Source organism: Lepisosteus oculatus, unplaced genomic scaffold (genome assembly GCF_040954835.1).
Source record: "Lepisosteus oculatus isolate fLepOcu1 unplaced genomic scaffold, fLepOcu1.hap2 HAP2_SCAFFOLD_63, whole genome shotgun sequence".
Lineage (NCBI taxonomy): Eukaryota > Metazoa > Chordata > Actinopteri > Semionotiformes > Lepisosteidae > Lepisosteus > Lepisosteus oculatus.
In genome coordinates, this window is record NW_027168182.1 from 492191 (window position 1) to 517121 (window position 24931).

A 24931-nucleotide genomic window follows, 5' to 3' on the forward strand; every position below is an offset into this window, starting at 1 on the left:
AGGAATAGCAGCTCCAGAATTGACTATTGCTTTGTCTCAGAGAGAGTGAAAGTTGTTGGGGTCACTCTTCAGCCTGTCTTCTTCTCAGATCATCAGGCTTTAGGGTGTAGAGTGGAACTCCAGGGCGGGACTGTCTTTGGCCCAGGCCTCTGGAAACTCGACACAAAGCTGCTAGAGAACGAGGGGGTAGTATCCAGCTACAAGGAGAAACTATCACAGTGGCTGTCCTTGCAGTGTCTGTATGGGTCAGTAGGAGAGTGGTGGGAGGAGGTGAAGATGAGGACAAAGGTCTTTTTCATGGCTGAGGGAAGGAAGGCTGCTGCCAGACGGAGAGGAGTGCTAGCCAGGAAACAGAGGCAGCTGCAGCGTCTCTACACGATGCTGCACAGTGGCTTCGATGTGCTCGAGGATATCACCCTTTTAAAAAAGGACATCCGGAGCATAGACGAAGAAAGTAGTCGAGGAGTGCTGTTAAGAAGCAGAGTGCAGTTCTTGGAAGAAAATGAGAAGTGTACTCGCCTCTTTTTCAGGAAAGTGGTAGGCTCCAAGTCTGTCATGGAAAGTGTTGTTGAGGAGGGACGAGAGAGAACAGAGCCGAGTGCTATCCTCTCCTGCACCGAGGCCTTCTACTCAAGACTGTACAGCTCTACAGAGGTAAAGGATGAAGAAATTCATTTTTTTACCTCAAAGCTAGAAAACGTTTTGAGTGAAGAAGATAGGGAAGTACTTGAGAGGGATTTGACAGTAGAAGAGCTGAGACAGGCTATGGAGAGCTTACTGAAGGGGAAAACTCCGGGTGCTGACGGGCTGCCTAAAGAATTTTATTGCACCTTTTGGGATCTGCTTCAGGATCCGCTACTGCTCCTATTCGAGGAAAGCTATAAGACAGAATTGCTGCCTGACTCCTTAAGAGAAGGCACTATCTCTCTCTTGTTTAAGAAAGGAGCAAAGAATGACATAAAGAACTGGAGACCCCTCAGCCTCTTAGGCGTGGACACTAAGATCCTGCGCCTACAAAATGTAGTGGCCTCACTGGTAGGGAAAGAACAGACTTGTGGGATAGCAGGACGCCTGATGAGCGACAACCTGGCCTTGTTGAGGGATGTCTGTCTGTACTCTGAGGATCGCTCCTTCCCTCTGTGCATTTTAGGTGTAGACACATGCCCTGCAATTTATGGGACAGTTAAAAGTTTTCTAAGATCTCACCCAATTGGCCATATTCCCCTCCGAGATGTCAGCGTCCAAAAACTGGAAGATTTCGTTGCACCCCAGAACAATAGGCAGACCCCTGTGGGCATTTTAACATCAGCCCAAACAAGGAAGGTGTGGAAACACACATCCTCTAAGTTTCTGTGCAACATTCACAGAGATTTAGCCTGGAGTGTCGTCCACCAGTGCTTACCGGTACGAACTTTCTTGTACCGTAGGGGCCTCGCTGCGTTAGGGTGGGCTGCGGCGAGGAGGAGACTGTGACCCATCTCCTGTGGTCCTGCTTTTTTGCTAAGGCCTTCTGGGCCCAGTTTGAAGATTGGTTGCAGGCTCTCTCGCCCCAATTTACCCTGACCGCTGCTTTCGTTAGATACGGCATCTCTCCTGTCAAGCTTCCTCCTGACGTGTTTGACAGGATCTGGGCCGTGGTGAACAGTGGGAAAGACGCCCTGTGGAGAGTGAGGAACATGGGGCTGTTCAAAGGCATCGAGGTCCCAGTCAAGGCAGCAGGTAGCCTGGCCCTGTTCATCACCCGAGAGAACTATTACCTCAGAGATCTGTGGAGAGAAGGGAGGGAGGAAGCAGAAAATCTGTGGGAAATAGAGAGCATAGGTCAACATCTCAAGAAACTGTGAAAAACATTATCATGTTTAAATAAAGAATGTGATTTGCACCAGAAAAAAAGAAAATTGTTGCTATGTAACTGTTACCGTGTCAAAATGTAATGAGATGTGATCATATATACTGTTTTAAGTATGTATATTAATGTAAAGCTTTCTGATTTGTGATTTCCTGTATTTTTTTGTGAAAAGAAAATAAAGTTCTTAAAAATCGAAATCGGTTCACCCAGGGCGAGGTCCGGCCATTGCACTCCGGCTGTGCTGACCCCTGCGAATTCCCCAAATGTGGGAATCTCGACTGCATAATTTCTGGTAGTGGGGGACTGCGTTCGCGCTCTCCCCTGATGTGCTTGGTCCAAAATCAGATACGGGAGGGTTAGGACACCACGAGCTGCGTGGCTGCGGAAGGATCCCGGTTCGACAGGAGTGGACGCCGCTGCTGGTTCTCGCTGGCTTTTAGTTAGGGGTCCGGAGAAGCATCTCAAGCTAGTTCCACTACTCCTTCCGGACGTTCATTCCCTTTTCAAAGTCAGTCGTTTTGCTGTAGTCTGCGTTCTTTAGGCTGATTATCGAGGTTAGCCTTTATTTGGTCATGGGGGGCCTCGGTACTGTATGCTGAGTCTAAAGACAGTTTCACCCGTTTTCTGATTGCTCGGTTCTGTACCAGTGCAGACATGTCAAAACAGTGAAAAACTTTTAGATATCCAGATCTTTTTCTTTACTTTCTTTTTCTTGATCAAGGTATCTCCCAAGGTATCTCCCTTTCTTTACTTTCTTTTTCTTGATCAAGGTATCTCCCCTGCCAGGTAAGTATGAGTTGTACAGGCTCCTGCAAGCGGCCCGCACCCACAGCACAAATCACGCAGCCTAGGCCACCTCCTCGCCCCGCACGCCACCGCCTCCTGTTGGGCCCACTCTTTCGCACACTCACACGCCACACTAACACTCAAAAGTGTGGGCAAAACGAGAAAACGAGCGCGCCGTTTCCTACACATCTGCAGTCGCCGTTGCGCATTCGCAGCATGTCCCGGGATGCAATTCGGCCTCATTTGCATAACTCCAGACCGGCAGATCGCCACGCAAGCTCGCGACGTGTGCCTACCACACACCGAACAAACCTTTTCAGCAATTTCCAAAAAACGGGCCTGCTCGCCTGCCCACAAGGCTCCGTCTCTTACCTGCTCTCCAGAGCCGGCTGCCTTCTGTGCTTTTCTCTCTGCACCGCTGCAGCGCACACAACTCCTGCAGCGGGAGGGGGGGAGAAAGTTCCCGCGCTCCGCCGCAGGGAAGGCTCGCTCCGTGCGCACACGTCCTTTCGATGCCAGTCCAACAAATGCTCCGCATTAGCTGCGTCGGGGCTCCGGCGTGTCGCACCTCACCTCACCTCACCTCGCACTGCCCCCTCCTTGAATGTCTGCCGCTGTAAGAAAACACATGTAATGTAACATGTAAGAAAACCGGCTCAGGGATGCCAAACATGTAATGTTGCCATAGCAAAATTAAATGTAGTGGCTCTCTGAAGGCACCAGTTCTGTGGGGTTTGGGCATTTACTGAGACAATTATTAATTGTAGCAGTAAATCACAAAGTTGATTCTTTTGATGGCTTTAGAATCCAACCATGTGACATAACTCAAACAACGCGCACACACAGGTACTAATACACGAGGATACATTTATTAATACATAAAATATGCATGTAAACCTAACAGATCTTATCGAGAGGGTTATCAGAATACAAAAGATATATATTCAGTCAGTTACGAAGTGTTACACATATCAAGAGGACATACGTTCAGTATATCATTCATTAAGACCGTTTCGTTAATGAACTTGGTTATAACTTCTACATTAGATACTCAAACAAGTACATAACTCTTAGGAATTAAATTGATATCAACTGGTTGGGATAACAATTGAATTCTCAAGCTGTAATGCATTGAAGTTGAATACTCATCCAATCTTTGGGGATTCAGATCTTCCTGCGGGCACAAAGAAACAGTTGCAGGCTGTTGCTGTCCAATCCGCGCTCTCTGGCTCCGTGCCAGGCTGTGCTGTGCGGCTTGCGACGCTGCGCTGCTGATGCTCACTGTGGGCTTTAACTAGCAAAGTTTGTGCACAGGAGAAAAGATGACTGTGGGTCCCAGCAAGTCAGGAAGAGGACCGGTTCGTTTCTGATGAAGAGCTAGTTCTGAATAGTGATTCAGCTGTCCACAGTTCCGACCTGTTCACAAGGCCTGCTGCTGGTGCTAACCTCGGGTGGATCCCCTGGTTATTCTCTGGCAACCTCCGCTCTAGACTCTTAGAACAAAGGAAAGTTCTGGCACTCGGACACACTGGCCGTTCCGTGGTTGTCCGGGCTGAGTCTCAGGATGGTCAGGAGGCGCGCTGCGAGAATGTCCTGCCCTTGGGAGCCTTCTGCTCCTGGGCCGTCCTGCTCTGGAATTCTCCTTTGAATTCCCTTTAGAATTGTCCACAGAATCCTCTGAATCCTCCCTTCTGAATCTTACTGAATCTCACAGGCTCTCTGTGTTGCCTGTTTTTACCTGGAGGAACTTCAGCTCATTGATTGGCTGAAAGTTCCATAGGCATCAGAGTCCCACGTGGGTTACTCGGCCCTACCAGTCCCTGATTGATTGATCAAGGTGAGATATGAGTCACTTAGTCCTGACACTTAGTAATGCAGTCCAGATGTCCAACTGGCACTCCCTAGACAGATAGGCGCCAATGGATGACCATTGATCATGATAGCCAGGCTTAGCTAAGTGCATCCCCCTTTGGGAGCTGTCCTAGGACCTTAAATCACCCTGCATGAATAGTCTCTCTGTGGCTGCACCACAGAGATGAAGAGAGAGATGGGGCCTCATTTGGGAAGGCTCAGAACACTTAATTCTGCCTTATTAATAAGCCTCGCCGCTACATATCCCCCCTTTTTGAAGGTCACGAGGTCCTGAGGCGTTGTTGCCTTCAAAACAAAACAGAGTTAAGTGATGTCCCTTGCCATTAGAACATTAATCTTAAATGTCCACATTACTCCTCGAGAATTCATACCGGAACCAGTGTTGGATACAAACAGGATGAATAACATCTGGAGTATGTATAAACACGGTAGGAGATATTATTTAGGTCTAGGAATTACACATCAGGAAGTTCACTGTCAATATCTGATACCTCTGTAGTAGATATTTGGGGAGAAATCACTTCCTTTCTTTTGACATGCTACCTTTGACTCATTCATGCTACCCAGATTACATTTTGATGCAAGAGTACAGCATTCAGAGTACACTGTCAGTCATGATCCAGCTTCCCAGCAGCAGTGTTAAAATATAACCAGTTCCTGTTCCCAGCCCCGCGATAAACCACAACACCTGTGTTGGGTATCTGCTAGGGTGGTTTGGAGGTTTGTTCCATTAAAGCAAACTAACTACCTGTACCTCTTCAGGGCTTACTGTTTCTTGGATTTCTATCCAATTCAATAGTGTGGCACCTGAAGGCATCCATGACCTCAAGTTTGGTCTTATGTTGTCTGGTTCCAGACCGTACAGTGTTAAGTTACCATGCTGTACTATGGCCTCCTCGGGAACTTGCAGGAAAACTGTTTGATTAGGTAGCTGCATTGTGGTAGCTGTATCATGCCTATCACAAGTCATAGTGTCAGTTAAATGTGGTGTGCTGACCAGCCATTTACTTCCTACCTGCTCTTCATGGGGTTCATTAACCTCCCTCTGCTCGTTAGTAGCTTTACACCCTTCATTCGTGAATCGTTTAGACACAGCCAATGGATAGCTTTGTAGCCATACCCATCTCAAGATTTGGAACCAAATTCAATCTTGGATTGCCTTCTGGGTGAGCTATGAGCGATGGGGTTAATGTCACATACTCCTCTACTGAGAAGAGTGGAATCAAGTGGGTTGGGAATCGTGCCGTGGTTAGACTGGCTACAGTGGCACTAAGCTCCCTTAATAGGTATTGTGTCAACATTCTGGCCTGTTGCACACAAGCATAAACCCACTGTATAACACCAACAATCATGTCCACTGGTTGGGGAATAAGGTTTAACCCTGTTGCATAGGAAATTGCCTGTAGGGTTTTCCCTAAGCTTTCCAACTTTTGCTGCTGTTGATACAGTCTGTCACTACCCTCCGGCATCTCTGACCCCTGCCTTCTTGGGGCAGTCAGGGTGAGAGTGCCAGTAGCACACAAACCTACCAGAAAAAAGCAAACGTGCAACAGTGGCGGCAGCAATCAGTCCTCCCAAAAGTCTTTTCGGGTGGCTGATCCCAGTCATCTCCTTCTGAATGACTGTCGCCTTTCTAAGCTGGCGCAGCGTGTACATGGTGTCTTTCTCAGTATGCCCTGTGGCATCTTGGGCACCAACATCCTGGAAATATGGGGAGATCTGACGCAGCTGCTGATGCTGCTCCTCCTTTTCCAGGGCATCTGCTTTTTCGATTTGTTCATGCCTGTGCTCTAGGAACCCTGCAGGGGGCGGTGCAGCGGTGGAGCATACCTGACCCTCGGCTGAGTGGTCATCTGGAGCACCTGAGTGATCTGGGATTGTTACCCCATTCTCACTGTTCAGGTCCACCCTGCACACTTCCTGATTGAGGAATCCCTCTATCGGCATGTTTACAATCGTTCGCTGGGCGTGGGTGTAGGACACCTGCTCGCTCCCCCCTTCCCTTCCTAGGGGTTCGGGGAGCTGCCCCAGTACTGGGATAGCTAGTTCACTGTCTTTGAACTTACTATCACTCACCAGACCCATGTCAGTGCAGGCGGGGATTCTGACACCCCTCTTTGCGATGTCCTGCACTGGCAGGCGGGTGACTTGACCATCCAGCTCCAGTCTGGCTGAACCACTGTTGGTCAGACTCAGACTGACAGACTGAGCTGGTGGCTGTAAGAAAACCGGCTCGGCTTTCATTCCCTGTCCCTTCTGGGGGACTGGGTGTGTTGGCAACCCTGCCGTTGAGGCAGGAACAATCAGATCAGTCTCACTCACTACCTGGTAGTTGTGAGAAATAATGTTACCTGACTGCAGGTTCCCTGGGTCACAGCAGAGGGAATCGGCATCTGGGATCAGGTGTGTCCACAGCGCAGTAGTCTCAGCGTCCAGCTGGACCTCCTGTCTAACCTGTGAATGTTGCACCAGGGGCACCTGGCGGTGGCCCTGTGACAGCTGCTCAAGCAGATCCTCACTAATAGAGGACCTCTCAGGGCTAAGGGTGAGGGCTACATCACCAACCTGCTCTCCTGCCATCTGGATCCCTTCCACCACTGCAGGGTGGTGTTCCTGACCCCTCTTGGGTGCCAGGGTGCACAGGGAAAGCTCCTTTTCATCGCCAGGTGGGGAGATCTGCTCCTCTTTAGGGATGTAAAAGGTGTGTGCTTTACCTGGTGGATCAGGGGGCTGCTTGGAGCACGGCTCCTGTGGCATGGAGGCTGTTGGGACCTTGGCCGGGACACGACTTCCCTGTATATCAGGGGAACAAGGAAATATTTTTATTTCTTGTCCAGAGGGAACAGAAGGAATCTCCACATAGGCTTCTGTGTTCGGTGGGCACTGTGTGAGCACAGTCTGCCTCTTGGCCCCCCTTTCCTTCTGTACAGAAGGCTTAGGAGCCTTGACCTGTTTCCACATTTTGCCTTTCTGGTGATCCACCAAAGGTTCCTCTCTGAGTCGCATGCCCTTTTCTTTTTCAACCCGTTTGAGCTTGCCGTGTGACATCAAACACCTTTCAACCTCAGTGTCAATCAGTGTCTCACTGTGTAAGACATCTCCCATGGCAGCCTTGAGGTAAAAGCTACTTGCTTTTCCTCTGTGTTTTACTGCCTGCTCTGTGACTTCAGGGGTGGAGTCAGCACTCACTTGTGTAGAGAAAAGTGGTTCAGGGATGCCAAATATGTAATCATAGTGGCTCTCTGAAGGCACCAGTTCTGTAGGGTTTGGGCATTTACTGAGACAATTATTAATTGTAGCAGTAAATCACAAAGTTGATTCTTTTGATGGCTTTAGAATCCAACCATGCGACATAACTCAAACAACGCGCACACACAGGTACTAATACACGAGGATACATTTATTAATACATAGAATATGCATATAAACCTAACAGATCTTATCGAGAGGGTTATCAGAATACAAAAGATATATATTCAATCAGTTACAAAGTGTTACACATATCAAGAGGACATACGTTCAGTATATCATTCATTAAGACCGTTTCGTAAAGTGAACTTGGTTACAACTTCTACATTAGATACTCAAACAAGTACATAACTCTTAGGAATTAAATTGATATCAACTGGTTGGGATAACAATTGAATTCTCGAGCTGTAATGCATTGAAGTTGAATACTCATCCAATCTCTGGGGATTCAGATCTCCTGCGGGCACAAAGAAACAGTTGCAGGCTGTTGTTGTCCAATCCGCGCTCTCTGGCTCCGTGCCAGGCTGTGATGTGCGGCTTGCGACGGTGCGCTGCTGATGCTCACTGTTGGCTTTAACTAGCAAAGTTTGTGCACAGGAGAAAAGATGACTGTGGGTCCCAGCAAGTCAGGAAGAGGACCAGTTCGTTTATGATGAAGAGCTAGTTCTGAATAGTGATTCAGCTGTCCACAGTTCCGACCTGTTCACGAGGCCTGCTGCTGGTTACTCTCTGGCAACCTCCACTCTAGACTCTTAGAACAAAGGAAAGTTCTGGCACTCGGACACACTGGCCGTTCCGTGGTTGTCCGGGCTGAGTCTCAGGATGGTCAGGAGGCGCGCTGTGAGAATGTCCTGCCCTTGGGAGCCTTCTGCTCCTGGGCCGTCCTGCCCTGGAATTCTCCTGTTGAATCTTGTTGAATCTGAATCTCAATCTTGTCGAATCTCTCAGGCTCTCTGTGTTGCCTGTTTTTACCTGGAGGAACTTCAGCTCATTGATTGGCTGAAAGTTCCATGGGCATCAGAGTCCCACGTGGGTTACTCGGCCCTACCAGTCCCTGATTGGTTGATCAAGGTGAGATATGAGTCACTTAGTCCTGACACTTAGTAATGCAGTCCAGATGTCCAACTCGCACTCCCTAGACAGATAGGCACCAATGGATGACCATTGATCATGATAGCCAGGCTTAGCTAAATGCATCCCCCTTTGGGAGCTGTCCTTGGACCTTAAATCACCTTGCATGAATGGTTTCTCTGTGGCTGCACCACAGAGATGAACAGAGACATGAGGCCTAATTTGGGAAAGCTCAGAAACACTTAATTCTGTCTTATTATTAAGCCTCGCCGCTACACTTGGGAGTGGCTGACCTTATCCAGGCAGGAACTCTTCCGCTCAATCAGATAGACTGAGGGGGGGAGAGGGGGCGGGTCTCCGCCTCCTCCAGTGGAGAGTATCAGCTCATTCACGCTTCCGGCAGCCTTGGGGAGCGGTTGTCCCTGTCCTAATAAAGCTTGTTCAAGCCTGGCCAGGCGGGCGGCTACTGAATCCTTTTGTTCGGCTTTATCTAGCCCTTTCCCTCCCCCGGTGTTCTCATGGCACTTAGGACGCTGGGTGCGGTCCTGTGTGCATGCTTTGGAACGGGGCTTAGCCAGCTCAGGAGCCTGTGCTCCTTCGAGCAGGGGGGAATTAACCCTGCTGGCTCTGACGGCAAACACAGTCACTTTAACAGCTTTTTGCTCAGAGCGACTTTGGACATCATACTCCCAGGCTTTCTGCACGAATCTCTTAATATCAGTCATTTTCATGGTCTGTGCATCTGTATGCATTAAGATCATCTTTCTGACTGACGGGTGGAGATTTGTAATGAATAAACCCTTGAAATGTGTGTTCTCTTCGCAACCCTCATCATTTCGCCCTGCAAAATAAGTTCGTCTAAGTCTCTCGTAATATTCGCGAGGGGACTCTGCTCTCTCGTGCTTAATGTTAAGAGCGGCGGCTATCGCAGCAGTCGGGTCAATAAACGCACTGTATTCTTCAATAAGTGCTTGACAAAGCTGCTCAAAATCATTACAGACTTCTTTCATCTGCCTAGCCATCCACTCATGTACAGCTCTGCTGGTAGTTTTCCTGACCAGAAACACTTTCTCCTGTTCTGTGGCGTTTGGCAGATACTGCAGGGTATACCTGAGGTCCTGAATATAACTCTCGATATTATTCTCTGACACTGCGGGGTCAAATCTCTCTATGTCCTTCGCTAGCTCTCTCAGAGAATGGAGATTTATCCTTCTAGCTTCTCCGCTGACGGAGATATGGAAGAGATCGTGGTCAGACCTGTCGCTGCTAGAGAGAGTGCTTAATAGCGACTCGAATTCAGACCTTTTAGCAACCATCGTTAAACTTAAAGAGTATTACTTTTAAGTACGAAATCACAGTTTTACCACAGAAAACCACAAGATCAAGTATGCAATCAACCCGGTAGATCGCAAAAGATCACAAAACAATCAAGCACTGCTTAAAGAGCAAGGGGAACTTTTTTTTCTTTCGGCTTTCAGCACACCGTATTGTTGTGTATGAAACCCGCGGCGTTTTATATTGAATTATTCCGCTTGGTTGACTCATTTCAGTCTTGCCACGCCCACCCAGGGACGCCAAATAATGTAAGAAAACCGGCTCAGGGACGCCAAATATGTAATGTTGCCATAGCAAAATTAAATGTAGTGGCTCTCTGAAGGCACCAGTTCTGTAGGGTTTGGGCATTTACTGAGACAATTATTAATTGTAGCAGTAAATCACAAAGTTGATTCTTTTGATGGCTTTAGAATCCAACCATGCGACATAACTCAAACAACGCGCACACACAGGTACTAATACACGAGGATACATTTATTAATACATAAAATATGCATGTAAACCTAACAGATCTTATCGAGAGGGTTATCAGAATACAAAAGATATATATTCAGTCAGTTACGAAGTGTTACACATATCAAGAGGACATACGTTCAGTATATATTTCATTAAGACCGTTTCGTTAATGAACTTGGTCATAACTTCTTCATTAGATACTCAAACAAGTACATAACTCTTAGGAATTAAATTGATATCAACTGGTTGGGATAACAATTGAATTCTCGAGCTGTAATGCATTGAAGTTGAATACTCATCCAATCTTTGGGGATTCAGATCTTCCTGCGGGCACAAAGAAACAGTTGCAGGCTGTTGCTGTCCAATCCGCGCTCTCTGGCTCCGTGCCAGGCTGTGCTGTGCGGCTTGCGACGGTGCGCTGCTGATGCTCACTGACCGGCTAGTTAGTGTTGGCTTTAACTAGCAAAGTTTGTGCACAGGAGAAAAGATGACTGTGGGTCCGAGCAAGTCAGGAAGAGGACCGGTTCATTTCTGATGAAGAGCTAGTTCTGAATAGCGATTCAGCTGTCCACAGTTCCGACCTGTTCACGAGGCTTGCTGCTGATGCTAACCTCGGGTGGATCCTCTGGTTACTCGTGGCAACCTCCACTCTCGACTCTTAGAACAGAGGAAAGTACTGGCACTCGGACACACTGGCCGTTCCGTGGTTGTCCGGGCTGAGTCTCAGGATGGTCAGGAGGCGTGCTGTGAGAATGTCCTGCCCTTGGGAGCCTTCTGCTCCAGGGCCGTCCTGCCATGAAATTGTCTTGCACCCCTGGAATTCTCCTTAGAATTCTCCTACTGGAATAGTCCTACTAGTTCTCCTTCTCCAGGCTCTCTGTTGCCTGTTTTTACCTGGAGGAACTTCGGCTTGTCATTGGCTGAAAGTTTAATGGGCATCAGAGTCCCACATGGGTTACATTGCCCTACCAGTCCCTGACTGGTTGATCAAGGTGAGATATGAGTCACTTACTCCTGACACCTAGGAATGCAATCCAGATGTCCATCTGGCACTCCCTAGACAGATAGGCGCCAATGGCTGACCATTGATCATGATAGCCAGGCTTAGCTAAGTGCATCCCCATTTGGGAGCTGTCCCTTATCAAAAGAAAACATCTTTAAATCAGCCTGCATGAATAGTTTTTCTGTGGCTGCACCACAGAGATGAAGAGAGAGATGGGGCCTCATTTGGGAAAGCACAGCAACACTTATTTCTGTCTTATTAACAAGCATTGCCTCTACAAATCCCCCCTTTTTGAAGGTCACGAGGTCCTGAGGCGTTGTTGCCTTCAAAACAAAACAGAGTTAAGTGATGTCCCCTGTCATTAGAACATTAACCTTAAATGTCCACATTTCTCCTCGAGAATTCATACCGGAACCAGCATTGGGAACAAGCAGGATGAATAACATCTGGAGTATGTATAAACACGGTAATAATAATAATTAATAATAATAATTGCTTACACTTATATAGCGCTTTTCTGGACACTCCACTCAAAGCGCTTTACAGGTAATGGGGACTCCCCTCCACCACCACCAATGTGCAGCATCCACCTGGATGATGCGACGGCAGCCATAGTGCGCCAGAACGCTCACCACACATCAGCTATCAGTGGGGAGGAGAGCAGAGTAATGTAGCCAATTCATAGAAGGGGATTATTAGGAGGCCATGATTGGTAAGGGCCAATTGGAAATTTGGCCAGGACACCGGGGTTACACCCCTACTCTTTTCGAGAAGCGCCCTGGGATTTTTAATGACCACAGAGAGTCAGGACCTCGGTTTTACGTCTCATCCGAAGGACGGCACCTGTTTACAGTATAGTGTCCCCATCACTATACTGGGGCATTAGGACCCACATGGACCACAGGGTGAGCGCCCCCTGCTGGCCCCACTAACACCTCTTCCAGGTAGGAGACATCATCTCAGTCTAGGCATTACAAATCAGGAAGTTCACTGTCAGTATCTGATACCTCTGTAGGCAGATATTTGGGGAAGAAGTAACTTCCTTTCTTTTGACATGCTACCTTTGACTCATTTGTGCTACCCGGAGTACATCTTGATGTAAGAGTACAGCATTCAGAGTACATTGTCAGTCATAATCCAGCTTCCCAGCAGCAGTGTTACAATAACACCGGTTCCTGTTCCCAGCCCCCCTGATGAACCATGAGACCTGTGTTGGGCACCTGCCAGGGTGGTTTGGAGGTTTGTTCCATTAAAGCAAACTAACTACCTGTACCTCCTGAGGGCTTACTGTTTCTTGGATTTCTCTCCAATTCAATAGTGTGGCACCTGAAGGCATCCACGACCTCAAGTTTGGTCTTATGTTGTCTGGTTCCAGACCGTACAGTGTCAAGTTACCATGCTGTACTATGGCCTCCTTGGGGCCAGTACCACGCAAACCTATCAGAAATAGCAAACACACAACAGTGGCGGCAGCAATCAGTCCTCCCAAAAGTCTTTTCGGGTGGCTGATCCCAGTCATCTCCTTCTGAGTGACTGTTGCCTTTCTAAGTTGGCGCAGCATGTACATGGTCTCTTTCTCAGTATGCCATGTGGCATCTTGGGCACCAACATCCTGGAAATCTGAGGAGATCTGACGCAGCTGCTGATGCTGCTCCTCCATTTCCAGGACATCTGCTTTTTCGATTTGTTCATGCCTGTGCTCTAGGAACCCTGCAGGGGGTGGTGCAGCGGTGGAGCATGCCTGACCCTTGGCTTAGTGGTCATCTGGAGCACCTGAGTGATCTGGGATTGTTACTCCATTCTCACTGTTCAGGTCCACCCTGCACACTTCCTGATTGAGGAATCCCTCTATCGGCATGTTTACAATCGTTCGCTGGGCGTGGGTGTAGGACACCTGCTCGCTCCCCCCTTCCCTCTCTAGGGGTTCAGGGAGCTGCCCCAGCACTGGGATAGCTAGTTCACTGTCTTTGAACTCACCATCACCCACCAGGCCCATGTCAGTGCAGGCGGGGATTCTGACACCCCCCTTTTCCATGTTCTGCACTAACAGTCGGGTGGCTTGCCCATCCAGCTCCAGTGGTTGGTGCTGAACCACTGTTGGTCAGACTCAGACTGACAAACTGAGCTGGTGGCTGTAAGAAAACCGGCTCGGCTTTCATTCCCTGTCCCTTCTGGGGGACTGGGTGTATTGGCAACCCTGCCGTTGAGGCAGGAACAATCAGGTCAGTCTCACTCACTACCTGGTAGTTGTGAGAAATAATGTTACCTGACTGCAGGTTCCCTGGGTCACAGCAGAGGGAATCGGCATCTGGGATCAGGTGTGTCCACAGCGCAGTAGTCTCAGCGTCCAGCTGAACCTCCTGTCTAACCTGTGAATGTTGCACCAGGGGATTTCTTTATTTATGTCTTTATTTAGTGGTTTCATTAGTGACAAAGGCTAAACTTTCTTGGAAAAATGTATTTTATGTAAACCATGTTTGCTATTAATTCATTTAGGACTAGAATATGTTCATTGTCTTCCAATAAAAGAAGGGTTCCTTTCGCCATAGTCGGGTTGACATTAGAAGCTTGCCACGCCCGGACTGTTACACCAACGCATTAGCATGTTAAAGCGATTTTGTTGAGGAGCCTAGCTTTCTTAACTAGTAAGTACTGTACTTCCTTGGTTTTGTAGGGGGGAAGGTGTCTTTCGCTGGAAATCTGGTCCCCTTCTACTGTGAAAATACCTGTGAAACCGGTTTAATCCGTCACAGCCAGCACTCCCGCTGGCCACCCACGTGTTATGCTCTTCATTAATGTCTAAGCCGGAACACATCATTATATCTCATTTTGTATTTCTTTTTAAAAAATCGTTTGCCCAGCCTAACAGTATTGTTGTTATTGTTTTTATCCTGTAAAGCGCTTTGAGGAGCCAGCTTTTAAGGCGCCATATACAATAAAGTTCATTATTATTACTATTGTTAAATTGCTGGACAGAGAGGTGAACATTATTACACGGAAGACAAAAATAGCGATTTATGTGTGGATGCTGCACATTGGTGGGGAGTCCCCATTGCCTGTAAAGCACTTTGAGTGGAGTGTCCAGAAAAGTGCTATATAAATGTAAGCAATTATTATTATGATTATGATTATTATGATTATTATTATTATTATTACGTTGCATTGTGCATTGTGTTGCTGTAATACAGTTTTAAATAATTAAAAGTCTAAACAGTATCAGCTTTATTTATGGGTTTTAAATCAATATAAATGTTTATATTGTAACGCCTAGGTGACTATTCATTGTTATTAAAATGACTTAAATTTGATCATGTTGTGATAATTAGAAATATAAATTTGTTTGGTGCGAGTGAAGTTTTATTTAATCTCTGAGCCAGGGAAACATTGTATTTTTTTAAAAAAAATGTTTATTAAAAAAAAAAGTAACAGCTCCAGCAGGATTCAAACACACAACATGTGATTTGGGAGTCAGGAAGCTAACCCACAGCACCACCAGCAAGGTCACACAAAGAGTGTCGAAAAAGCCCTACAAAACATTATGTAACAATTCTTGTGTTGCGGTACATGAGTATAATTATATCGTTATTAATTTCTTTAAATACGCGATTCCATATTATATTCCCTTTTAATCAAATTCTTGTACCGGAGCTTGTTGACTCCAGTATCACGTTAGTTAAAGACTTCGATGCTTAAAATGTTTAGGGAGAAATGGAATACTGGTGTGTATGTTTTCTTTAAAGTACCGAGACCAGCCATATACTGTATGTTTAAGTTCCAAAATTAATATTGTTTATGGCCTTCACACGTGTTACAGTATGCTCCTATTCTTTTTATGCTCAGGTGCTAAGATTTCCCTTCAGTGGTAAAATTCCATATAAATATTCAATGCTTAAACGGGCACAGTAAAGACATTAAATATACATGTACATATACATACTGTATACAGTACAGTTTGCATACAGTAATATGTTTATGTTCCTAAATCAATCTCTTTTATGAGCATGTGAAAGGCATGGTGAATCGGAGATTCTCAAAAATTACTGTACTTTGCATGATTGGAAACAAATGCGTGATTGCGAAATGCTGTGGTGTTACTTTTACAAAGACGGTCAATGAAAAAAAGAATGTGGACCAGGGCACTACTTTGAGTTTACAGCTTGTCCAAGGTCATTCATTATTAATACTATTAGTAATATCTTCGTTAAAGACTTTGATGGCGACAGCTCAAACATGAGAGGTTTAGCTTTATTAGCTCCACCTTGCAGAAATTCCGGATACTATTATTTTAATTGCGGTTTTATAGGAGAATTTACGGTAACTCGTGGTAGACTGCGTAAAGCGCACTGCAAAATAATGTGGTATCGCCCGCTTGTTTTGAATAGCTGCATCTGTACGCCCCGTGTCTCAACGGTAGGACGGAGTCAAATACTGCCTCGACACGTAACAGCGTTATATTAAACCGCAGGACTTGAGGGCTGTTTTGTTTGAATGTTCAAGGCATTGGTAAGAGCGTAGGTCAAGGGCCATTGGTGCATCTCCTGTAACTGGAGTAAAAATGCTATTCAAAGTGCAGTGACTAAAATCGTCGTCCACATGTCTCCGTTGTTGATTGCTTTCTGTCTAAGAACGTTCTGTTTTCATGTCCGAACGGGGAGACTTTATCATTCCAACTTGAAGCCACCCTTAAGTCCTCTGAGGTGTGTGTGTGTGTGCTTGCACGTATGGCGTAAAAGGTTTCTTAAACGGAGAGCGAACTTGAAAAAAGTTGCCTCCGCTGCCGCCGCCGCCTCGCACTCCCTGTTCGATTGTAGCAAGAAGGCAGCGGCAGCGGCCGCGGCGCTTGCTGTAGTCGTGGCCGAGTGGTTAAGGTGACGGACTTGTCTCCCCGCGCAGGTTCAAATCCTGCCGACTACGGCGTCCTTTGCATTTGGTTGCGTGCGTGCGTGTAAAAGGACCAGCGCCGTTTCGTTTTCGCTGGGACCTTTAACACTCTAAATCGCCTGGACCCGCAGCCTGTGAAATCGATTCTTCAGCACCCACGAAGGACGCTTTGCCGCTGGACACAGATAACGATGCTTTTCTGCAACGAGCTTTCCAGCTGAATTTTCTCGGCAGCTCCGTACTGAACCTGTTCTCCATTGCAACATAGCGGAGGCTCGTCACGTCTATAGCAAGGCTGTGTAGGACCGCATACGCCACAGTGACTTGTACACAGACCACATGAAAGGCAAGCAAAATACACTTTTAAAATTCCAAAGACTCACAAGGTCAGAGAAACAGCGATGACCTGAACAGATCTGTTACAGAAGTCTAGGTTGACCTTTTTAGAGCTGTAATTGCATTTTTGTTTAATAGAAGATCAAATCTACTCGCATGTACCAGCACCTTACAGTTTATTGATGTTAATTCTGTTTAAGTAATAAGATTGCTAACGATGTTGGACTTTAGCCGGTGTTTTTTAGAACAAATTGCTTACACTTCTGTAAGGAATACGCAGTACGTGCCTTTGTCAGTCATTGCTCACCACACCTGTAACTTTCTTATCTAACTCACTTCCTCAAATGGTGAAGGTCCACAAACATAAATGAAAAAAAAACCCTTGTTGTAGATGAGGTGCACAAAAAAGCAGCCCCTGATAGTGTATAACACATTTATACTATTGCAGAGACACATGTAACATATATATATATACTGTATATATATATGAAACAGAAATAGAAACAGAAACAGGAATCGCTTACTCACCTGGAGAATCTCTGTAGGAATATCTAGCATTTATCAATGGAAATAAAAGCTGCTTTAATACAGTGCATGTTCAAACTCAAACCCTCAGCTGCTGTTCTTGTTTGTTTTGGGACAAATTGCAACTGAGCATCGCATGAGCCGTTACGTACCCTTATCTGTTAGGGAATTTCAAGGGAGGAGTTAGGTCAGAATGGGTAGGCTGCAAAACAACAAGTAAAGATTTATTCCAAGATGAAACGTTGTGGCGGTTTTCTTATCTTTTCAGCATGGACTAAACTTTTACGTGTTCCTTATATGCTATATATGTATATATTAGCACCAATGTCGTTCTTAAAAACTAACATGAAATTGTCAGGGACATTCAGCTATATACAAAGACGAGACAGACACAGTAATAATTCTGTATTAACGTGGCCTACATACTGACGCAATGATCGAACTAACTGACATGTTCTGATTCAGATCCCCTGCAGTTCATGCCAATTAGAACAATAGCAATGCTGAGTCCTCCCCACCCTACTGAGCACAAATTCAGCTGCTCTCCAGTTCTGTTCTGCATGTTTTTTCATTGCAATTGAGCTCGGAGCTGGAGATGATCTCCATACAGTTCTGTGTTAACTAGCCCGCACTTGCGTGCTAATTTACGGGTTGTGGCAAATGCTTTTCTATAGTTCATATACATGACGGCAACCTGTTACCGAGGAACCTGAGAGGTTTAAAAGCCTCACGAGCCAGGCAGGACTCGAACCTGCAATCTTCTGATCCGAAGTCAGACGCGTTATCCATTACGCCACTGGCCCATAGAACATGCGCGTGCACTCCACCACAGAGAGCTCTACACTGCTACCAGTAGTACACTTCCCCATCTAAATTTTCACAGCAAGAAACTTGTTTCCTACTATTTTTATCAGGTTTAAAATATCATCTCCTTAAAACAGAAAAAGTGTTGATGTGTCGTGCTGAAATTCCGATTGATTTTGAATTCAAAGAAAAAAGGTTTTCTTCCAAAACACCGTGAAATTGTCACATCTTGCCTTTTACAGGTGTGAGGCTTCTTCAGGTGTGAGAAGACCTCACGGCCGAAACGCTGTGTTTCCGTTCTTCTCTTTTCAGCATGCAATAAACCTATTACTTGTTCCTTTGCAGCCGAGGCATGCTGACATAGCTACCCAGCTGAACATCTTGCAGACTCTACTTCTCTCCTGTAGAAGTAAAGCAGGGCTTGCTGGGTGAGCTGTTGCTCCGGTATGTTAGGTCAAAAATGTTAAATCACTTCTTCTAAACACAACATTTGCTGGTGCTAGCTTTCCCCATGAAAAGAGACATTTCCCTTACAGTACATGACATATCGTTTTTTTTTTCTATCAATAAGTATAGAAATAAAACAAAAGAAAAAATGTTGTCGCCAAAGAATGCAGCTCTGTCGCCTTGGGGAGGTGTCAAGGGCATTGAGCTCCATGAGAAGTGCCAGATAAATGCCATTTCTCATCATTTCTCTTGGCGTCAGTTCTGCTATTAAATGGGAAAGAGGCAACGGGCTCAGAGATTATGTTAAGTGCACACCGAGCGCAGATGTGTCCAAGTGTCTGTAAAAGTGCGGTGCTCCCTAGTGGCTTAAAGTGCCTGCCTAGTAAGCAGGCGATCCTGGGTCTGAATACCAGCTGTGCCTCTCTCCGTGTCTTGTTGTGCCAAATGTATCATTTCAGACAAACATGTACAGTTTTGTTCAGTTTAATGCAAGAATTCATTTCCTTTCTGGAATAACTTGTTTTTGAAGAAATCCATACATTTTGTGAAAGATGAAATCAATTTCTTGGTTGTCAGTGAAAAAATATTGCTGGCTACAAGAAGCGCAAATGATTGTTTTCTTTGACCATAAACCTGCAAATGTAGGGAGCACAAAAGTCCGTCAGTCTCTGTGGAGCAATCGGTTAGTGCATTTGGCTGTTAACTGAAAGGTTGGTGGTTCAAGCCCCTCTGGTATGCATGTCTCAGTTTTTCCAATGTAAACATCATCACCATCGCTAAAGAAGATGGTGCAGAAGGCTCCACAGCCGAAACGTTGTGCTTCTTTTTTTCTCTTTTCAGCATGGAGTAAACCTTTGCTTTATCCTTTGCAGCCTAAGCATGCTGACGCAGCTACCTTTCTCTTAACGCGCCTCAATCATTATTCACCAAAACGATCAGCAGAATAAGTCGCCTTTGTGGTGATGTCACTCCTCTGCTTCACAAATGTCCTTAGTGACGGGCCATTTCTTTCTGCCATTTTTCCGGAGCAGTTATTGATTGCTCCATCATTTCCCTCTTACTTTCCATCACTAGATTGAAAAGAAAAACAGAAACAGGCTGACAGGACGACAATCAAATTGCAAAAACTCATCAAAGCACTCGATAGAGTATTTGAATCCACAAGTAGCTACGAGCAACTTTGTCCTGGCTTGCATGAAAGTCGGAAAATGTCAAAAAGAAAAAGATGGTGGCTTTTTCATATTCGTTCTTTTATTTTTAGTTCGTTGCTTCTTCTGTCCATTGTCCTCCTGCCTGGCTCTTGACCTGTGACTGTTTGAACGCACACAGTAGACTTTCATGCAGGGGATTTGTCCTGAGCCTCTGTGAAAGACCCACCCACCCCCATAAATAACTGCTCTAGAAACACATGAATGCAAAACTAAACCACAGCTTAAAGAGGAGCTTGTCATGACCGCCAGGCAGTTAAGACCAACTCTTAAGCAATCTAAACAGCACCAGCAGCGGGTGATTATTAACAAACGCCGCCGCACGAGTTAACCCACCTGCACACACTCCACCGTGCGGTACGCAGTGCTATTTTTACCATCTTTACCTGCTTCCCGCTGGTATTGAGTCTACTCCTTGAGAGCTCTACCTGGCGTTTTTTCCATTACCTCGTTTATTCTGGATATTGGACTCCCCTTCTGCCTTTTTGACTTTGGACCTCGCCTCTCACCTTGGACTGTTTGCCACCAGTGTTCTCCCTGGATTACGACTTACCTTACGCCTCTTGACCATGAAACAAAGCAAAGCAGAGCAAAACAAAATGAACAAACGAAAACCCTCACGTCCCGCACTTGCATATAACGCCGTTATGTGCCCAAGCGGTATTGTACGTCATCCTAGCACTGCACCCCGGGGCGTACGGTATATGGGAACGAGCACACGCCACGAATCATCTCGAATCACTCCCTACAGCTGTAAGGCACCTTGAAGCGTGCACCCCCAACATTCTTCTTTGCGCATCTGTGTAAGGTAAACTCTTGAGGAAACTCTGAACCAGCTCTAAGGAAACTAATCCGATTAGACGTTACTTTGACTCATCCTTTAAGGGACCCTTGTTAATTGGAGAAATCAATGATTTCGAATGAATTCTGTATGCGTTAAAAGACAGCTATACACAGAAAACATGCAGGACACTTCTCATGATGTTTCCCAAGCCGAAACACAGTGCGTTTTTCCAAGCCATCTGACAAAGCCCGCCCACTGAAAACTGCAGCAAATCGTGTAAAGACGTTCAACTTTGTAACTACTGCACACACAGGAAGCAGAATAAATTCCTCTTTTCAAACTGTCAAAGGTTTGCTTTGAGAACACTGCAGGACATCGCACAATCTCTTTTGAACGGGGACAAACGATTTCTTATGGGGCACAGTAAGTACAGACGTTTAAAAAGCTCCACTCATGCCGACGATGCAGCATGAAGAAGCGCAACCTAACGTTTGCATTCCTAGCAAATTCCTTTTATTTTTTGATAAATAAAGACAGTCTTGTTTAACAAACAACACACACAACATTTTACATTGTCAATTCAATTCAAATCAATGTATTTCTATATAGCGCCTTTCACAACAAGGTTGTCCCAAGGCACTTAACAATGCAAGTTGTTAAGAGCCTTGTGTCTAATATGCCGCCTAGGTTACGTGCTGTCTCTTTGAGGCAAATGTTTAAATCCTCTGAGTTAAGTGCTGAAGTTATAGTAGTCTTATCAGTATTGTTGCCTCCGATCAACAGATCCTCATTTTTCTCAGAGTTGAGTAACAAAAAGTTTTCACACATCCAAGTATTTCCTTCCTTAATGCATTTAACTAAACTGATAATAGAAGAGTTGTTGTTTGGTGTAAACAAAATGTTTATTTCAGTGTCATCAGCATATGAATGAAAGTTCATATTATTTTTTCATATTATCCTACCTAGCAGCAGCATGTAGAGAGAGAGAGCAATATTGGTCCCAGCACTGATCTTCTGGTACCCCAAATTGAACTGGTGACATTGATGAAGCAGTACAATTATTAGATATTTGAACATAATGAAAACGATGAGTAAAATGTGAAGTAAACCACTGAAGGACGGTTCCAGATAAGCCAACCTCAAACTCAAGCCTGTGTAACAAAACAGAGAGGTCAACCGTGTCAAAGGCAGCTCTAAGATCTAGAAGCACAAGCACTGTTGCATTCCCCGCATCAGTAGCTAAGAGAATATCATTTATGACTCTTGTTAATGCAGTTTCAGAAACCAGAATGAAATTTCTCAAGCATATTATTTGAATCCAGATACGATTGACGTTGGGCAACAACTATTCTCCCAAGACTTTTAGATTGAAATGGGACCTTTGAGACAGGCCTGTAGTTGTTAAGAACTTGTGGATCCAAATTTGACTTCTTAAGGAGCGGTCTAACAACCGCTACCTTAAATTGATCAGGTACAACGCCTGACGCAAGCGATGCATTCATCATACTAATTATAGGTCCTGCCAGTCCTTCGAGGGAATCTTTGACTAGCTGAGTGGGGATGGGATCTAGCGAACAGGTGGTTGACTTTGTCTTACGTCTGTGTTCATGAGTCCACCATAAGAAGAAATCTGAACAGGAGTGGTGATCATGCGAGGTCACCATGGAGGAAACCACTGCTCTCCCCCCCAAAAAAACCACCACTGCCCCTCTCAAGTTTGTTAAAGACCACATGGATGTTCCACAGCAACTCCTGGAACAATGTTCTGTGGACAGATGTGACAAAAGTTGAACTTGTTGGTAAATGTGCACAGCGTTATGTTTGGAGATAACAAAACACTGCATACCAACTCCAAAACCTCATCCCACCTGGGAAGCATAGCGGAGGCTGTACGGCTTGCAATCATCGAGGGACCGATGAATTCCAAGATGTATCAGGAAATTCTACAGCAGAATGTCAGGGTGTCTGCCTGTGATCTAAAACTCTAAAGACGCTGGGTCATGCAGCATGACAAAAACAAAGGAGTACATCAACAACAGAGTGGCTGAAACAGAAGAAATTCCGTATTTTGGGATGGCCAAGTAAGAGTCCTGACCCCAATCCCATTGAAGTGCTGTGGCGTGATCTGAAGCAGGCCGTTCAGTGCAAGACATCCCAAAAATATACATGAACTGAAAAAGTTTTTCATAGAGGAATAGGCCAAAATACCTCCTAACCGCTGCTCAGGTCTGACCAGCCGCTACAGAAAGTGGGGGTTGAGGTTTTTGTCATAAAGGAGGTTCCACTAGCTCCTTAATATAAGGGTTCACGTACTTTTTCCATCAATGACCTTGATTGTTTAAACCATTTGGTCAATAAAGAAACAGCAATGTCAAATGTTGGGCGTGTGTTGTTTGTTAAATCAGACTCTCTTTATTAATTATTATGACTTAGATAAAGATAAGATCACATGTTAGGAGCCATTCATGCAGAAATCCACATCATTCCAAAGTGCTGTTTACAAAAGTTTTTCTCCCAACTGTATGTGAGAGAAAAGCAGAGACGCTCACTGAGTAAGGTGGGGTTGCAGCTTCACAAATCACAAGGACATTTGTACACTCAAAAAGGGTCAGGAGCACCCCAGATGGGACTCGAACCCACAATCCCTGGCTTAGGAGGCCAGTGCCTTATCCATTAGGCCACTGGGGCACACTGGGTTGGGTCGATCACGCTGATGAAGAGCCAGTTTTTTTTTTCCTTTGCTTTTTCAAAGGGATCCCCAAAATTAGGAAAGTTAGGCAGCAGAAGGTTTACTGTGACCTGAGAAGAACCGGCATCCAATCACGGTGGTACACACACACACGCTCTCACTCATCTGAGCTACACGGCTACCAAGATGATCTCAGGTGCGCCGAGCTGGTACGGAACATATTGAACTGATTGACGGCGAATTGTCTCTCAGACAGGCTTTTCACCTCTGAGCTCCCTGACTGACAGTAATCAGCTAGGTAGTGAAACAGTCAGCTGCTTCTAAGCCTTAAACAGCTGCATCTCGGCGCTTCCACAGAGAGATGATTTGAAAGCCAAACATCGCCCATTGGGAACACCTTACTATCACTAGTTTAAGAGACTCTTAAGGTCTTGCAGAGGTGCCTGTCTAATAGCATGCGCTTTGCAAGCTATAGGTGTTTAGGCTGAGGCAGAATGCCTGTTAACAAAATGTTTTTCTAAAGGGGCCTCGCACTGTTTTCCAAGCAATGGTCACCATCCCCACCGAGTGTCACAATGTAGTCATGTCCTAGGACATCACCTGTTAGTCTCCATTTGTCTGCCACCAACACTTTAGGTTACGGGGTCACAACCGCACCCCGGAGACCAGAGGAGCCGTTGGCGTTCTGGCGGCGCAGATTGGGCTGAAGGTGGGGCGCTTGAATCTCGCTGTTGGAGGCCGTCTGAAACTGACCCAAGCCTTTCCCTTGAATTAAATGTAAATAAGAAATGAACCCCAGATGCACATGGAATCAATCACGTGTTTCCTTTGAGCCGTTTCAGAGACTGCTCCAGAGTTTACCTTGCACAGATGCGCAAAGATTAATGATGGGGGTGCACGCTTCCAGGCGTCTTACTACTGTAGGGAGTGATTGAGACAATTCGTAGCTTGTGCTCATTTCCCTCTATTCCCCGTGTTACAGTGGTAGGATGACGTAAATTCCTGCTTCGACACGTAACGGGATTATAATCAAGTGCAGGAGCTGAGGGCTTTAGTTTTGTTTCGTTTTCCATGGCGTTCGTAAGCGCGCAAAACAAAACAAGAAAACAATCCAACTACTCCAACTACAGGCTGATCAAGGTATCTCCCCTGCCAGGTAAGCCGAGAGCCGCAGGCGATGAGCCCGGAGCTGAACGGGCCCCACTGGCTCGTTTGTAAGGCCAGGTGCATTGCCAACCACGACCGGCAGGGCAGAGGCCTTGAAGGCGGCCTGGGCTCCTGCAGCTGTCCAGCCACGCACTCTGGTTTCTCTTCATCTCGTACAAATCTTTTGCCTTTTACTAAAGATTTCCAAGTAGAGGAGCATGAATGAGTTCCATACAATTTTTGTGCTTCCCTGCCTTCGGGTGGGGCGCAGCTGGGCTGGTCAAAGAGAGAAAACAAAATCGCTCACAATCGCTCTTATTACGGCGACTGTGGCCGTCTGCTCTGCGAGTCCTCGGTCTCCGCCTGTCTGATTGGCGCTCTTTCCTCTGGGAGGCGGGAAGTGTCCGGCCGCAAATATGAAGCGTTACAGCAACGACATGCCATGAGACGATTGATAACGATTTCCATAGGATCCCCGCGGTTGCCTGGC

The 24931-nt window shown here is 46.0% G+C and overlaps 4 non-coding genes across 4 annotated transcripts; 2 read left to right on the plus strand and 2 right to left on the minus strand.

The window, feature by feature from the left end:
* Positions 1-2003: 2003 nt before the first annotated feature.
* On the plus strand, positions 2004-2173 carry LOC138232328 (U1 spliceosomal RNA). The gene has a single exon (XR_011187062.1). It is a non-coding gene; the product is annotated as a U1 spliceosomal RNA (small nuclear RNA).
* Positions 2174-18093: 15920 nt separating this feature from the next.
* Positions 18094-18166, minus strand: trnar-ucg (transfer RNA arginine (anticodon UCG)). The gene has a single exon. It is a non-coding gene; the product is annotated as a tRNA-Arg (tRNA).
* Positions 18167-23221: 5055 nt separating this feature from the next.
* On the minus strand, positions 23222-23294 carry trnar-ccu (transfer RNA arginine (anticodon CCU)). The gene has a single exon. It is a non-coding gene; the product is annotated as a tRNA-Arg (tRNA).
* A 1297-nt stretch (positions 23295-24591) lies between these two features.
* On the plus strand, positions 24592-24708 carry LOC138232450 (U5 spliceosomal RNA). Its single transcript, XR_011187179.1, has one exon. It is a non-coding gene; the product is annotated as a U5 spliceosomal RNA (small nuclear RNA).
* The last annotated feature ends 223 nt before the right edge of the window (positions 24709-24931 follow it).